Source organism: Camelus bactrianus, chromosome 3 (genome assembly GCF_048773025.1).
Source record: "Camelus bactrianus isolate YW-2024 breed Bactrian camel chromosome 3, ASM4877302v1, whole genome shotgun sequence".
NCBI lineage: Eukaryota > Metazoa > Chordata > Mammalia > Artiodactyla > Camelidae > Camelus > Camelus bactrianus.
The window spans coordinates 75,808,681-75,825,365 of record NC_133541.1 but is presented as its reverse complement, the minus strand read 5'-3'; the positions used below and the strand labels follow the sequence as shown (position 1 = coordinate 75,825,365).

General features: G+C 37.5%; 1 protein-coding gene across 1 annotated transcript in view; it reads left to right on the top strand.

Annotated features, from left to right (window-relative positions):
* The window catches only part of FBXL17 (F-box and leucine rich repeat protein 17), a 439,198-nt gene that overhangs the window by 141,371 nt on the left and 281,142 nt on the right, over positions 1-16,685 (top strand). The gene's annotated exons all lie outside the window — the stretch shown is intronic.

The following is a 16,685-nucleotide window of genomic DNA, read 5'->3' as shown; positions in this document are numbered from 1 at the left end:
TCATTACTTTTGTTTATATATTTGAAAATTTCCATAATAATATAAAAGCTTTTAAGGGGTTGAAAAGTTTAAAATGTTGATATTAATATGACACGATAAAATCATTCAATTCAGTATCATACTTTTTAAGGATGCAATAATAATAACATAGAAAATGCTCAGGATAATAATTAATAATTATATATTAACATATATTAATTTAAAATCAGTTGAACAGATAGGCCAGAGGAGTCTGAAATGTCAAAGTGGCATGTTATTTTTATATATAGTTGGAGTGCAAACCTCAGAAATGCTGTGGGTTCATGAATTTAATGCCACGATCCATTGGGAACTGACTTACATCAGTTCAAGTGATTTCAACCAGTAGGTAGGAAGATATTATTTTAAATGGCTATTAAGGAAAGTGGTGAAGAGTTTTTGACAAGTTTATTTTTATTATATGCTATATAAAAAATCATATTTGTTATAACTTAGGGGTAGATGTATTTCCTTTTTAGACTTGATAAATTTTAAATTTGTGAGTGTTTATTAATTAATAATATTAATTCTGATGCCGTCTTAGATCTTACTGTTGCTTCAGTTATTCAGTTTATAAACAAAGACTGAATTCTTGGGCTATGTCAGGTATGGTTTGGTTGAGGGTTTTTTTATGTTTGTTTGTGTTTGTTTTTAAACAGAGGTTAGAGGGGAAGGTAACAGCTAAAAGCCCAAATTTCAGATATTTCCTTGGACTGTAATCATATTTAAGAACTTTTTAAAAAACACATATTTTAGAAGTGCTTATGGTTGAAAATGTGAAATATTTTCTAAAGAAAAACAAAATTGATTTTTTTTCAGTCAGTTTAACATAAGTAACTGAAAGCATGTTCATTCATGCAGCTAATTCAATTTTCGTCTTCCTTTTCATGTTTATTCAGAGACTAGAAATGGAAGATGAACTTTCTTGCCTTTTAAATTTCAGTTTAGAATGTCTTATTCTAAAGGAACAACATATAAGTTTGCTACTTTAGGAGTGATATTGCTGCTAAGTTATAGCTTATCATTTCGTTTGTTCCTGGTTAATTATAGGTACTTGAGTGATATCTTGAGATGTAGAAAATATGTGGTTCTTAAATTTATTCAGCTCTGAAATATTTCCTAGTGAGTATGAACAGTACTATGAGTTGTATGAAGAGGTGTTTATACAGGATGACCATGTTTTTGGTTCTTTTGAACTTTCCAGGAATTAGAGTTTAGCCAAAAACCAGGTGTTGAGAATATAGAGGATGATTGTCTAGGTCTAGTGATCCATTAATAGATTTTTTCTTAGAAGTTTGCAATAGACAGCAAACCATTTACTGCTGTCATCAAAGCTAGGATTGCTGATTGTATGATCTTAGGAAAATCACCTACTCTCTTAGCCTCAGTTTTCTCATCTGTAAAGTGGGGGTAATAAGAGCATCTGCCAACCTCTAGAGTTGTAAAGGAAGAGTGCTTGGTACACACTAAAGAAGCATATGAAAAATAATATAAATAAATAAAATAATTAGAAAAACATTCATCATTATGTATAAAAGCTCCTTATAACTCTTTAGTCCTAATCCACTCACATTCTTTCATTAAAATAAAAATGTAAATTAATTTTCATGAAAATAAATCTTAGTAAAAAAACTTTATGATCCTCCTTTGTACCTGAGTGCCAATGCTGAATGTTAAGATTAATAACTGTTTGCTCTTCATGGTTTGGTTTTATTTTTTTACCCTTTGACACACTGAACAGCTAAAATACTATTTTTAATAAAATTATTAAAAAAAAACCCATAGCAGTACACTGAATCCAAAGAATATACTTTTGTACCTTATTGTTATTGCACAAATTAGTGACTTTGATTTTTATTTTTCTAAATTATTATAGGCAAGGTCTACATAAGCTATAGCAATTGATCACATTTATTGTTTTTAATTCTGTTAAGTCAGTAATACCTGTTCAGTGAGACTACTCTTTTTCTGTTTTATCACTCTGTTACTCCTACTCTCGTAACATGTATTTGTGCTACATTTTCATTTTAGCAACTACAAAAGCAGGATGTTTCAGTGTGACATTAGTAAAATAAATGAATTCATCTTTCAAATGACTCATTTTGTGAAAGTTCTAACAAGTAAAATGAACAAATGAATTTCTTTGTTGCATCTATCCTTAGATAAAGTGATTGCTTCAGGCTTTAATATAAATATATAAATATAAAATGAGGAAAGTTGGCCATTTTTTGAAAGGGCTTTTCTTGGATCTTGGCTTTATACTTTAAGTATTATTTTACTTTGCTTATGTTATCCTCAGTTCACTCCTTGATTTTTTGTCACAGACTTATTGTTTATATATTGTGGTTTTTGTTGCAAATATTCCTGTAAAAAGAATTTCAACTTCATTTATCTGATCTCTAACACATGAGGTCAGTCTTTATCCAAGAAAGACATTAGGATACTGCTTTCATACTCTTTTAGACTTTCAGATTGATTCAAACTGTTTTGCGACGAAAATTTTATTTAAGGATCTGTGTGAATCTACCTCATTCAATCTTGTGGTTTATACATAAATAGTGATACCAGGTACGGATGAGCTACCATCTCTAAATTGACGGAACAAACTACCTGAATTAGAGAAACCAGATTTAGGGCTTAATGAGAATAAGTTATAATGTAACTTAATGAGGAAGTATACTACTGAGGGAGAAAAGTAGGGAGATCTCATTTATTAATTTAAAATAAACATTTATAGAGAATTACAGAGTTAGAGTTCAATTAATTAAAAAAATTCAATTGATTAAAAGCATTGACAGTTACATTCGCTCAGTAGTTTTGAACATTTATAAAATATTTACTAGTGTTTTATTACCAATTAATCAACTGTCTTATTTAAGCAGTATTGTCACTGTACCTGGGCAGGTCTTGTCAGCCACAGGGAAGTGCCTACATATGTACATATTATATATTCATTTACACACAGACTTAAACACAGTGCACACCCACAGAGTCAATCACTAATCATACAGAATCCGAATAATCAGATTTTTCTTTACAATTTTGTTTAACATTGTGCGATGTTCATAATGATGACCCAAGGGGCTCCTGGATACTGAGGGGAAGATAAATTATATTGTATCTTTATTGTAGTCACATTCTTTGAAAATAAGGAATTCATTTCCATGGTAACTCTATTAGTCCAGAGTTACCTGTGCGACAGTAGGGCTGTGTGTTCTGAAATTTTAGCTTAGACTGTCAATATTTAACCAGAATTTGGGCCTACATATTGTTACTCATTATTTTTCATAATAATTTTTGGAATAAAGTTTGGTTCTGAACTCCCTCTTCTCCAGACACACTGGCCCGATAATAGAGTCCAATAGCGTCCATTGACTAAAGGCAGTTGAGCTCCTCATATGTTTGCTCTGCAGCCGGGAGGTATCATGGGTATTTACACAAAAGCTGTTGATCACAGTGTATTTACAAAACCATCAGGAACAGAGCTTCTTCCTGTACTGTAGACTTCCTTTCAATTGATGGTATCCCAGTGGGATGATTGGCCATCAACATTTTTTTCTTAGAAAAAGCTTCCCACTGGAGCTTTCTCTGTTATATTCACTGGTGGAAATGCTTGGTTATTATGTTTGATCAGAGGTACTTTTTCAGCATGTGATTGGCTATCAATCTTGGATCTTTAAAAAGGAAACAATGCCCCTGTGCCTGAGAAAGCAGAAAGCAGCTCAGGATACTTTTACAGCTTTCATCTGGCTCAAAGAAGAAACAAAGTTCATTAGCACCCTGGGTTTCTCAGGCCAGGTGCCGGACTACTCTGGTAGTTATTCCCACTTCTGGCTTGTGATAATGAATTCCCATTAGACTGACTACTTTTCATTGCTGGAAGGTGGCTCCCCCTTCCCCTCTCTCTCTCTCTCTCTCTCTTTTTTTTTTTTTTTTTTTGGCTTTGTGCTAGTCCTAAGTCTGTTTACCCTCAAATCCTATCTTCTGTCTAAGCATTCTCTTCTGTATTATAGGGGGCTTCATTCTGCAGGCTGCATTTAGTGGGAGGCAGGAAGGCCAAGGGTAGGGAGAAGCTATGGTATTTCTCTCTCTCTCTCTCTCTCTCTCTCTCTCTCTCTCTCTCTCTCTCTCTCTCTTTCTGGCAACAGCTTTATGTCCTCCACGGTTCCATTCCTGGACAGATCTCCTTCCACTCTAGCTGGTGTTGGAAGACCATAGCCTGTGGGTTGCAATAACACTGCCTTCTTTTTGTCTCTCTAGCCTTGGGATGCTCATGGCCTCTTACTTACATTACATTAGCTGTCCACTTTGTCTTCTCAGCTTCTATTTGATCAGAATAACCACTTTCCTTAATGAAATTCTCTTTATGTAGTTTAATAAATGCTTCTAGTGGTTTCTGTTTTCCTAGTGAGACCCTAATACATATTCCTTTTTGGCGTCATTCTAAGTTTCTTACATGAGAGTACATCTAAGAGAATAGAACTCCTGTTTATTTCCCATCAGAGTCTTGTAACAATGGGGTTGAAAGCACAAAGCAGAGAATTGCATGTAATATAACATTTAAATTAGACTTGACCATTCCTTAGACTATCACTAGCCATACTTCTGTCCTGGATCTAGATAAGCTATAACTAGAGAGACCAAGGCAGCTAGCTATGTGACAGTTAAGAATTATGAAGCTACAAGGCGATAGTGAGTCCCAAAAAAAGGATAGAGGGCTAGCTGCTTAATTAGAAAGATAGTTTTTATACACGCTTCTAGAAAGAGTAGAATTTAAATGTTTCTCAGTGCTGTAATGTATAACGTAAATTCACAGATGCAACTGTAAAGAAAAATATTAGACTAAATAAGTGAATTGTTGTGAATTAATTATTTGAGTTATTGATAATTAGTTGAATTAGTTATTGAGTTACCAGTTAATTTAAGTTATATCTTGGATAGTTTTGACTCACAATTAAAATATAATGTGCTATCATGTCAGTACTTATGTTTATTTTTTAATTTTCAAAAATCTTGGTCATTCTTTTTGTTAATGTGAAAAGGGATAAGTGACTGAAAGTACATAATATTAAAGTAAATCATAAATTTTGATATTTAAAGTTAGATGTGCACTAATATTGTTATTTAAAGTTTCATCTCAATTGGTTGAAGCTCTTTAACTCACAGATGTACAGAATTGGTTGAGAAAACAGGATAGTTCTCTGTATCAGAAAGTAGTGCTTTAATATATAAATCAAAATTATATAATTTATGCACTTCATTTTCAAAAACTTTGCATTATCTACTTTAATGATAATGTAATTTCATGCACTACATTATTTAATATAAAGGAAAACTTCATAAAGATCTTCCTGGATGCAATTTCTCATTGATTACTAGCCTATAGCACGGTCATCAACCCAGAATTTTAGATCATTAACTTCCAGTTCTTAGCACTGAGTGTGGTTTGTCAGTTCCAAATTTAAATATATTGTAAACCAAATACTGTTGCTTCTTGGAACTGTTGTTGTAGAATGAAGGTAAAATTAAATAAAACAAATGGGATCTGATTCAGAGTTTGGAGAGTTCCTGATTTGGATTTGGAGTATAAATCCTTACATGCTTTTTATAAAGTTTAAGTCTTCCAATATTTTCCTCCCCTGAAAAGTGTTCATTCTTTCAATATCATAGGTGATTGGAGGACTTGGATAATACCATGAATAATTAAATCAAGTACAATGCCAGAAATGAAGATTGTGAAAGAAATAGTGTTTTTTCCAAATGTGCATCCTGATGTTTTTCTTTCTCACTAGTAGGAGTGGTGTGATTGATTTTTAGGTTGTTAATATCAAATTTGTCTTCCAACTGGAAGGGATATTTGGGGCTTTATTTGGGGACTTCAGTGGGGAAGGTAGGAGGAAGAGTTATATATACGTTTTGGAATGTTTCTTCTCATGAAAATGTCTTGGAGGTTGAGAGGAGAGAAAGCTGCTGATGGATGCCTAGTTTGGGTGTTTTCTTCCGGGATGACTCAGGGTGCCCCCGACCTATGGGGTGAGCCCCAGAGAGAAGCTGCATATACCTGTTGACGGGCCCTGATGTTTCTCCATGTGTTAGTAAATCTTTTTCTGGTGTATGGGAGGCCAGGAAATGGGAAGTGGCTCAGCTAGTGGTTATCATTGTGTCTCAGGGCTTTTTGGCTCACACTCTCTAAACACTTCCTGGTCACAGATTAGAAAGACTAATTTCTGAAATTAACTTTTGGGCATTTTTCACTCTGAATTTTGACTTTAGACTGAATCCCAGAAATGAGAGTGTAAGGCTGTGAGATCTTCCATGTGAAGATGAATATTCTAAACCAGAAAGAAAGAAATCAATTGCATATTCTAAACCAGAAGGAAAGACATTTCCTTTTAGAGAAGTAGGTACACCATTTCTGTAACATTTTATGAATGCCAGAAAATAAAAATATATGCCAGAATTTTTTAAAATTAAAAATCATTAATGTCATTTCTTTGTTTTCAGTTTTATACATTTAGAAGTAAAGAATGGAGTAATTTGACTGTTTGGCTTTAATAGTGTAAGATCAGGAGGCCAGTGTACAGGTCGCTTGGCTTAGATATGACAAGCTTTTGTCTTGGGCTAATGGCATTTCAGTTATCTTACTACTTGTAAAAATAAGGTTGTAAAACTTACTCGGAATATATTTCCAAAACTTCTGACACACTGAAGTGTGATATGTGGATGCAAGTGACTGAAATGGGTTCAAAATTCCATGAACTGTCTTTTTTTTTTTTTTTTTTAGTAGATCTGTGAACTTACTATGAGGAAATGAAAGAGAAGTGCACAGCCATTCCAATTAGATGAAGTAATTGCTCCTTGCTTGCTCACATTTGACTAAATTTACCCTTAATTTATTTAAACTTTGATTTTTTTTCATATTTAAGTTAAACAGTGTGAATATTTTTTTTTTAATTGAAGAGAAATTCTGTTTCTTAGCTCCTGCTGGGTAAAAAGAAAGTGACAGGGCTGCTTAGTGCTGCTAACTCTAAGTGCTGTTTGTAGTTTGTTATGAGCTCTAGAAAGCTTCTATGGAGAAAAGAAAGGGATTTGGTGGAAAGAAAAGTCCCAGGAAAAAAGTCAATTAGAGACTGTGCTGCCTGCCAGAGTGAAAGAGGGGAGTGGAGCATCCATTCTGAATTGGTATATGAAGAAGCAGGAATCCAATTAACAAATGCACATTTCTGCAGCAGAAGACAGTGATTAAAATTTTTGGTGAACTACTCAAAATTCCTTCCACACACATCAAAACTCTGAAAACTTACAGAGGCTTTTTTTTTTTTTTAAAAATTCTTTGTTTTAAGAACAAATATGAAAATAGAGAACTGATTATGCTTCTTGTTCTAAAATGACCTTTAATTGTGTGGAATGAGAATGTTGGGTTTTTTAAAGTTATTTAATGCTTTTTATTATTTAATATTCAAATATATCACTTTTAGAAACATATATCTTCAGAGTTGTATATCCTGCATTTGATACAGTTAAAAGAACAGAGACCTAGTTTATGGAAACTTAAATCAATGAAATTATCTTTAAAGTTTTGATCCTGATTTCAGATGTACTCATTCAGCAATCAGCATTTAATAATTGCATTTGCTGCACCTAGTACTGTGTGAGGTGCTGGTGACACAAAAGTAAATAAGGCGTGGTCCCTGACCTGCGGTAGTTTACCTTTGACTCTTTTGGGAGAAACATATACTTAATTAGATTGAATTATGGAGCAGCGTGTTTAAGACTGTGATGGGAGAATAAGCAACATCGGCGGGTGTACAGAGGGCAGAGTCTCTCACTGTGGGTATCCTGGGGAATTTGACAGAGATGTGTACTGGAGCTGTGAAGGCTGAATTACGCTTTGATAGGAAATGAAGCCAGCCTTATAACTACCCCAGGTGGCTTGGGACACTACTGCTGTTCATTTTTGTTTTGTTTTGTTTTGTTTTGTTTTTAGAATCATGCTGGCCTATTATATATTATTTTTAATTACTATGTATGTGTATGCCTGCGAAGTAATTTAATCAATTAATCAATAATTTTTTAACTATGAATTGTAAGGTGACTATGATTGTACCTAGCCAACTTAATAAATTTAGTACATTTATGTATAATTAATACTTTTATATTTTAAGTTTAGAAGTGTAAATGTGCTCTGTGCTGATGAATCCCACATTTATTTAACATCTCTCCTTTGATATCTAACAGGCATCTCAGACATAGTATATTCAATATCAAACTCTCTCCCGACCTGTCCCCAAAGCATCTTAGTTAACTGCAGTAATGCCTTCCAGTTGCTCAAACAAAAAACCTTGGAATCATCCTTGATTCTTCTTTTTCTCTCGTGCTCCATAATTAAGTTGTCAAAAAATTCTGTTGATTCTAATTTCAAATATATCCAGAATCTGAACACTTCATACCACTACCAGCTACTATCACTGTGGTCCAAGTCACTGTTACTGTTTGACTGGATTAATTCAGTATAGCCTCTCTCTGCTTCTTTCTACCTTTTTCTCTAGTCTAGACCCACACAGAAGCTAGAATAATCATTTAAAAATGTAAGTTAGATCATGTTACACATCTGCTTAAAACTCACCAAATTTCCAGATTCCTCAGAGCAAAAGCAAAAATCCTTACTTTGGCCTACAAGGCCTTGTACAGTCTTCCCTTCTTTACTCATCTCTTTGGCCTTGTCTCCGATTAGTTTTCCTTCTATTCACTCTGCTCCAATACCTCTGGCTCCTTACTAATCCTCCAAACACTCGGCCTGTTCCCATCTCAGGGCCTTTACAGTAATTCTCGCCTCAGACATGAGCATCGTTTTATTTGCTCCCTCACCTCCTTCAAACTTCTGCTCGTATCTTTCCAATGAGAGCATTCTTGACTGCCTATTTAAAATGGCACTCCGTCTTCCTTCCTGCTCCTGTTTTCCATCTGCCTTGTCTTGCTTTGTTTTTTCTCTGTAGTACTTAACACCTTTAACATACTATATAATTTGCTTACTTATTCTATTACTTACTTTTTTCTACCGCCCCCTTCCAACTAGCACCCTACCGACAGGGATTTTTGTCTGTTTTGTTCACTGCACTATTCTTAGCAGATGGAATATTTTCTGGCATGTAATGGATACCCAATAAATAGTTACTGACTATATGAGTAATATCTTCTGCATTCTTTTTTTAGTGATTGAAGAGGAGCTTTATAAATTATTTTTACACTTTCAGTAACTGGATTTAAATATCAATCGCTCTGCACTAAGGAAGTGTTTTCTTTTTCAGGCTGAGGTCAGCTGGATATCATTTTCAGAAATAAGAATGGCGGGTCTTACCCCAAACCAATTAAATCAGAACCTCTAAGGATGGGACCTGCTCATTAGTATTTTTTTAAAGGTTCCCCATATGATCCTAATGGGCAGCCAAGGTTAGGTAGAGAGCCAGTGCTCAGGAAACATTTAAATACGCGTGAATGAATGAATGAAAGCACAACACAACTACTGCACTGGAGACCTAGATTTAGATCAGCCCAAGCATTAGATGTCAAATGTTTGCAGTGAAAAATCGGTCCTAAGCAACACAGCCCAGGAAGAGCTGGTTGGAGAGGAGGAGGGAAACAGGAGAGGGAAGGTATAGTGATGGGGACGACAAAGAGGGGACTCCCAGGTAGTAGGAAGGAGAAGTTGCTCCCCTGATCCCTTGGTAGCTGTTGCAATTGATTTCTGTCTAAAGGGCATGGTTATGTTGGTGACTGCCTGGTTAATAATTTGTATTAAGTACATTATGTTTCTAAGACTCACTAATTTTTCCGCTCTGAAGTAATCAAGAAGTGAGATCAGTCTTACATAATGAGTACAGCTCTCTGAGCACAGTGAGAACAGCTCCTCAAAACCTGGGGAAAGAGCTTTGAGCTGTCTTAAGAGATGTTGGGGAATGAAAGGGATGGAAAATGAAGGGCCTGGACACGCAGACTCTGGGATTCCTTTCTACAGTTGAAATGTTTTTGTTCCCTAGAGATTTCAAAGAAGGTGGGAGGTCTGTTCAAAGTTATTTAAGGAATTGCTGTCTGGCTGGTAATGTGGCAAGAAGGGGTTAGAAGGGACAGCTCTGAGGAGACACAGTGCAGTAAAGTGTCCTAGAAAGCAAAACGGAATGAGAAGAAAGTGGTGCAAGATGTCAGATCTGGTAGGAGAATGGCAGAACCAACCAGGCCTTGGATTTGGAAGTAAAGCAAAGAGACAGCAGCCCAGTGTGATTAAGAAGACAGTGATTGGAAAGAACCCATTGAGAAGGTGCCAGAGAATTAACATGGTAGCTACTGTGGGTCTGATAAGAATTCAAGACCCTGCAAGTCCTATTTCATGGTTAGAAATTTTTATTGTGTCTGCCAGGCTCTGAGGCTATTTAAAAGCTTTCAGTTCCACCCTGTGGTTCTCAGTTCTGTGAGGTGCCGGGAAGGATTTGCCTGATGTCCTGAATGTGACTTATCTATCTGTTACTACTCTTTCCACACTCCAGTGCCAGCCTTGGCCAGGCTGAGGTTCAGCCTAGTTGGTGAGCAGAAGGGATGCTCCTTGTCCTCTCTGTTGTCCAACCAGGTTCTTCTCTAAATGTAGGTAAGAGAACCTGTCAAGGTGTCGAGGATTTCCTGTGCTAGGGGACAGGAATTCCCTCCCTCTCGGCCCCTTTCCATTCCCAGCCATCTCAGTTTCTTTACTAGTTACTAGTATTTCTAGTTTTGCCTTTCACAGCTTGTGCTGCAGCCTCCCCCCTTTCTCTTGTGTCCGCCTCTCTGTCCTTAATAGATGGCTCTCCTCAGTCTTCTTATAAATGCCTTTCTCTGGCCCTTCTGTGTCCCCGTGCGTTTGATCTCTCCCGTGATCTCCATTCTGGCAGCCTGACACGTGATTGGTAGATGAGTGTGTGTTGCCGATCTGTCGCCCCAGCAGCCTTAACCAATGACTTTTGCTCCCTAAAGATTACAACCGATTGCTCTGAACCCTAGTTCCAGTGAAGGCAGGGCTGGCAAGAAGTAATCTAGGTGCTAGTTGACATTTGAACACATTTAACTATACAGAAGTTTTTATTCTTTTCAAAAACTATCACCTCTAACTGGCTTCACGTAAATTATCCTTGTTTGTCTGAAACAGTGGAACATCCCTGCTGTCTTTGCCAAGGTACTGTGTGTCCTCTTACGTTGTTTCATCCACTGTAGTCAACCTGCACAATTGATTTTGAGGGTTTTGTTTCATTTTTAATTTTTCCAGAGTCTTAAGAAAATTTGGAAGCCATTTGAGGTCTTTTTATAATCCTCCAAGTCTGTGTTTCCTAGGTAACATTTTAGTGTCTCATTTTATACTTAAGTACATACACAGCCATACCAGTCACTGACTAATTTTAGCCTTTAACCTGAATTGGCTATATGTAATAACTTTCCCAATAAAAGCAGTATTAAACTGAAAGTTGATTACCGACATTCTACTTTCTTACTTGGGTTTCTTTTAAAATACCTTACTGAATGTTTAAAAATTGAGGTGAAGCATTTATAAGATCTTGGTTGTATGGCTTTCCTTAGTCAAGTCCTCTGTGATTTGTATAACCCAAGACTACCTGTGAATTTGTAGGGAAAGTAAGTTTAATTAAAATGTCAGTTTCCTAAATGTAATTATTTGTTTCAGACTATGAAGGATTATTTTAGGTAGGTTTTTATGAAACACTGGAGGGCACTATTATGAAATTCCCATAGCAAGGGAAAGAAGATGATGGATTTGACAGAGCTGTTTGTGGAGTTCTGAATAAAAATGCCACTTCCCGTGGAGGTGCTCAGTACGTGTCCTGTAATGATGCCAGTTACAAGGAATTAGCCTCCTGGACCTGCCTTTGGATACTGTCATATTTCAAGCTTGAACTGGCCAGTACGGTCACAGGGAAGGCCACTCAAGCATACTGAGTGACTGTCAGCTCGTGAAAAAATGAACCTTAATTGAATCAGAGGGTAAAACACTCTTCAAGTCTCAATAGAACGCTGGCATGTGAGAGCCAAAGTAAAGCTGTTTCCTCATGTGAGTTTGTGCTCTACTGAAAGAGTGAAAATGCTCCATTTATGGACAATAAATACAGGGCAGCATCAGCCACAGGTGACCCAGTGTCATCATCTGACCAACCTTGCCCTGAGGAATGGGTCTGGATGCAGGATTTCTAAAAGCTCTGGAGTCAGTCAACTAGAATGAGAGTTTTATCACATGGAACTAGTTTCTGGAATTGTTACTTCTTGCTATTCCATTAGTTTTAGAAGGTATCTTTGGATTTTTCTAAGTCTGTAAAATAGTTTAGATTTGCCATCTTCTTTCTCCCGATTCTTAGCACTTAAATAAGTTATTCAAACCTCTTTGGTCCTCAGTTATCTTCCCTAATGTGAGGGACTTGAATTGGCACAAATAGTTTAAAGTTTTCTTTACTGCAGAACTTTATTGTATCTCCCACTATATCCTGGCCAAGGAAGTAATTTTTTTATTGTGGTAAAATGTACATCACATAAGATTTACCTTTTTAACCATTTTTAAGTGTACAATTCAGTGGTATTAAGTACATTCAGAGTGCTGTGATGAAGAGGTATTTTACATTGAAGGAAGCTAAGAGATATGTAATAATTCACATAGAAACTTTTTAGCAGAAGCTGTACTAGACCCCAAAATATGTATGTATAGAAGATATTTACATGGCTGGATAGAATTTTTATGATTTTACATCTTCCTAGCAATTATAATAAAGGATGATTGGGAAAATAAAGTGATGCTGTGTGTGTCTCGATACTTAACAGTTCACATGCATATGGTTAGAGATAACAAAATTCATCCTTAAGATTCATAGATTTACTAGTCTTGCTTTAGAGTATTTTCAAGCAGCGCTATGGGTCCATTTCACATATTTCTGATTTTGTGGTGGTACAGACATAAGGCTGCTGTCAGGACGTGAGGCCAGCAAGCTGTCTAGGACCTGCAACTCACAGAGTCTATTTGATTCTTTACATGTTCCCAGAGAAGTACATTTCTACCAGTGATGAAGAATTTAGGGTATTGGGATCAAAAATACTCTGTAAAGAAAGCGAACTGTAGAAATAATGTGGTTTAAGAAAATGGTGATTTTTATATAGAAAATAGGAATATAGGGTACATTACTGGGGGAACATGAATAAGAGGAATATCAAATTTAACAGTGATTCTGATCCTTGACATGTACAAGTTCTTTGCTTTGTCAGGACTGAGAAAACTTGACCAGTGAAATCATTTTAGCCCCTTCTTTAGCTCTGATGCAAAATCTTGTGAAAAATAAAAGTTTAGTGAAAGTGAAAAGACAGTTACCTTGTGGTATTAAGATATGTATAGGAAACGTGGCTGTTCACAGAGTATGAATTGAGTATATGCCATTATACTCAGGGCTCAGGGACTATGCCAGCATTTCACGAAGCATCTCCATTAAACTCGTCTTTCCGTGAGTGAGGATTAGTTTGAGAAATTTAGCTCCCCAGTGTGGAGCTAACAAGAGTGACTGCATCAAAGGTGCTTGTCTTCCCATGAAGTATTTTCTTGGCTGCTGAAGATACATATGAAGAGAAGGCTGAATGGTCCAAGCATGTCCCTCTGTTGTGAGCTTCTCTTTAGGTATACACAGACCCCTACGGCCTTTCTGTATTAATTTTCTATTGCTGCACAACAAATTACCACAAACTTAGCATCTTAAAACAACATGCATTTATCATCTTACTATATCCACGTCAGGATCCAGACATTGCAGTTGGCTTTTGCCTGGGGTCTCACAAGGACACAATCAAGATGTTGGTTGGAGTTGCATTTCTTTCTAGAGTTTAGATCCTTTTACAAGCTAATTTGGTTGTTAGAAGAATTCAATTCCTTGTAGTTTCAGGACTGAGGTCCCCACTTTCTTGCTGGCCATTAGCTGGGAACTGCCCTCAGCTCCTAGAGGCCTCTTGATGGTCTTAGCCAAGTGGACTTCTCACAGGGCCTTTTGCAGTCCCACTCACACCATGTACGCTTACTTCTTCGAGGCCAGCAGGAATATCTCTCTGACTTCTAGATGCCTTATAAGGAGTTGAATGGTTGGGTCAGGCCCATCCAGGATATTGTCTTTTGATTAATTCCATGTCAGCTGGTCAGGAATCTTAAATTATAGCTACGAAAATCCTTTAGTTTTCCTTATAAGTAGGATATTCCATTGTATTCACAAGTCCTGCCCACACTCAAGGGTCAGGAATTATACTAGGATGTGGGTCCGTGGGGCTAGAATTTTAGAATTCTACCTATCATACATGTTTATTTTCTCAGAGTCAGGAAGTGGAGGCAAGATCCTCTGCACTTTCCACAGCTTCTTCCAGACCCTTGCTTTTCCAACACTTGTGAAAATAACAAGTACTATTAACAGAGTATTGAGACTTTGGGACCTGTACCATTTGGCATTACCATTGTCTCTCCCATTTTATTGCTGTCTTCTTCTGGACTCCTGAAGTCTCCTGCTCCTTCATAAAAGATGTTGGCACTGGCCTCACAGCCTTGCACTTTGCTCCAAGCCCAGCCAGTACTCTGGATGACTTCAGTTTCCATGCCAACCACATGGAGATATGTCAGGATTTGGGAGGGAAGAAAGCATAGCAAGGAACATTGCATCAGCCCTTGGGTACTTTAAATCATTTTAGCGATGTCTGAAAGATTATAGAAACTTATTTTGCTATGTATTTTGTAATTTACATATTTTTTGTGATTATTGTTTCTTTAGGTGCTTCAATATATTTTTGTCCTTGTTGTTTTGTCTAATGCTAGCCTACCTTATTTATGGTGAGAAGTAAAGGATAGTGATCAGGGGCCATGTTTGGGGTATAGAGTTAGAACCCAGGCTGCCCCCTGCTGGGCCTGCATGTGGTGTTGGCTATAGGTATCTGAGGAGTGAGGAGACCCTTGAGGAAGGGGAAATGGAGTCAGCCTCGGTTCTGACTGGGCAGCTCTATGGAGCTCCTGAGATAGCCAGAGCAGTCTGGACTTTGTTTGTTTTATTTTTGTCTTAATTTTTTAAGAAAGGTGAGTCTGTTCCCCTACAGTGTGCTTTGGTTGCCAAGTACCGACCCTGTGGTGGCACTTGGTAAAGCCCTCAGACCATGGTAACTTGAGTGGGAGCTTTGTCAGAACCCAGTTCTTTTTCCCGGTCCTGCCTCGGTTCTCCTTTGTTGTCCTGAGCCTCACAATGACGGCGACTTCTTTGAACATCTGACCACAGAGGCCTATTGCAGAGAGGTTTTCCTAAATCTTATTCTGAATGCTCAGAATTCAGCCCTTAGTAACAGGAGCTTGCAGTCTCAATTAGAAAGAACTTCCTACTGTTGTGGACCTCTTTGTAGTTTCCCTCTCTCCGCTCTGTTTCTCTCCATAGCTCTGCAGCCTGCATGCATCACGGAGCAGTGAGTGGTGACTCTGCCTGGACCCCCTCTGTGAGCTGAGGTGGGAAGGAGGGTTTGAGTGCTGCCTGGCAGACTCAGTTCTGTAGAGCTGCCCTGTCCAACACTGTAGCCACTAGCTGCATGCAGATATAAAAATTAAATGTAAACTAAACTAAATAAGATTAAAAAACTCAGGTCCTTTCTCACCCTAGTAATGTTTCAAGTGCCCAGTAGCCACATGTGACGTGATGACTATATTTGACAGCAGAGATAGAGAACATTTCCATCACTGCAGAAAGTTCTCTGGGATGGTGCTGCTTTAAAGTATTTCTTTCCCTCTGGTCCTACAGCAGCGGAAATGCCAGTGTCTTATCCTCTCTTGGGGTCAAAGCTCACATGACCCTCAGGTGGGACTCAGCGGGCTCCTGCTCTGAGGCCCTTGGCAGTTAGGTTACACCTTCCAGTCAGCTTCCTGTGTGACTCACCTTGTCCCCAACAGAAGGATTTGACGTTGGCCTAGAGAAGCCTGGCTTGTCCTGGGAGAGCTCCCAGATGGCGCTGGAAACACCATGTACTAGTTTTCTATTGCTCCTGTAACAAATTACCACACACCTAGCAGCTTAAAACAGCACAAATTTGTTATCTCATCATTTATTAGTCAGAAGTTCAACACAGGTTTCACTAGGCTAAAATCAAGGTGTTGGCTGGCTTGTGTTCCTTTCTGGAAGATCGAGAAGAAAATCTGTTTTCTTGCTCTTTCAGGTTTTTGAGGAAATTCGATCCCTTAAAGTTGTAGGTGTGGAGTCCCTGTTTCTTACTGGCTGTCATCTCTAGAGGCTGCCTGCCTCCTTGGCTCCTGGCCCTCTTCCTCCAACACAAAGCCAAAAAAGGCAGGTTCAGTCCCTTTGACAATTCAAATATCCCTGTGTCTTCTTCCATCACATCGCTCTGACTTTAGCTGGGAAAGTTTCTCTGCTTCTAAGGGTTCATGTGACTAGATGGGCTCACCCTGATAATACAGGGTAGTCTGCTCATCTCAAAATCCATAACTAATCACATTTGCAAAGTCTCTTTTGACATATAAGGTAGCATGTTAGGGCATAGACATCTTTGGCGGGGGTGTTACAAATTAATTCTTTGCATGTTATTAAGCAAAAATACCTCATTTAAAATGTAGTTTATTTGAAGAGGATAATTAA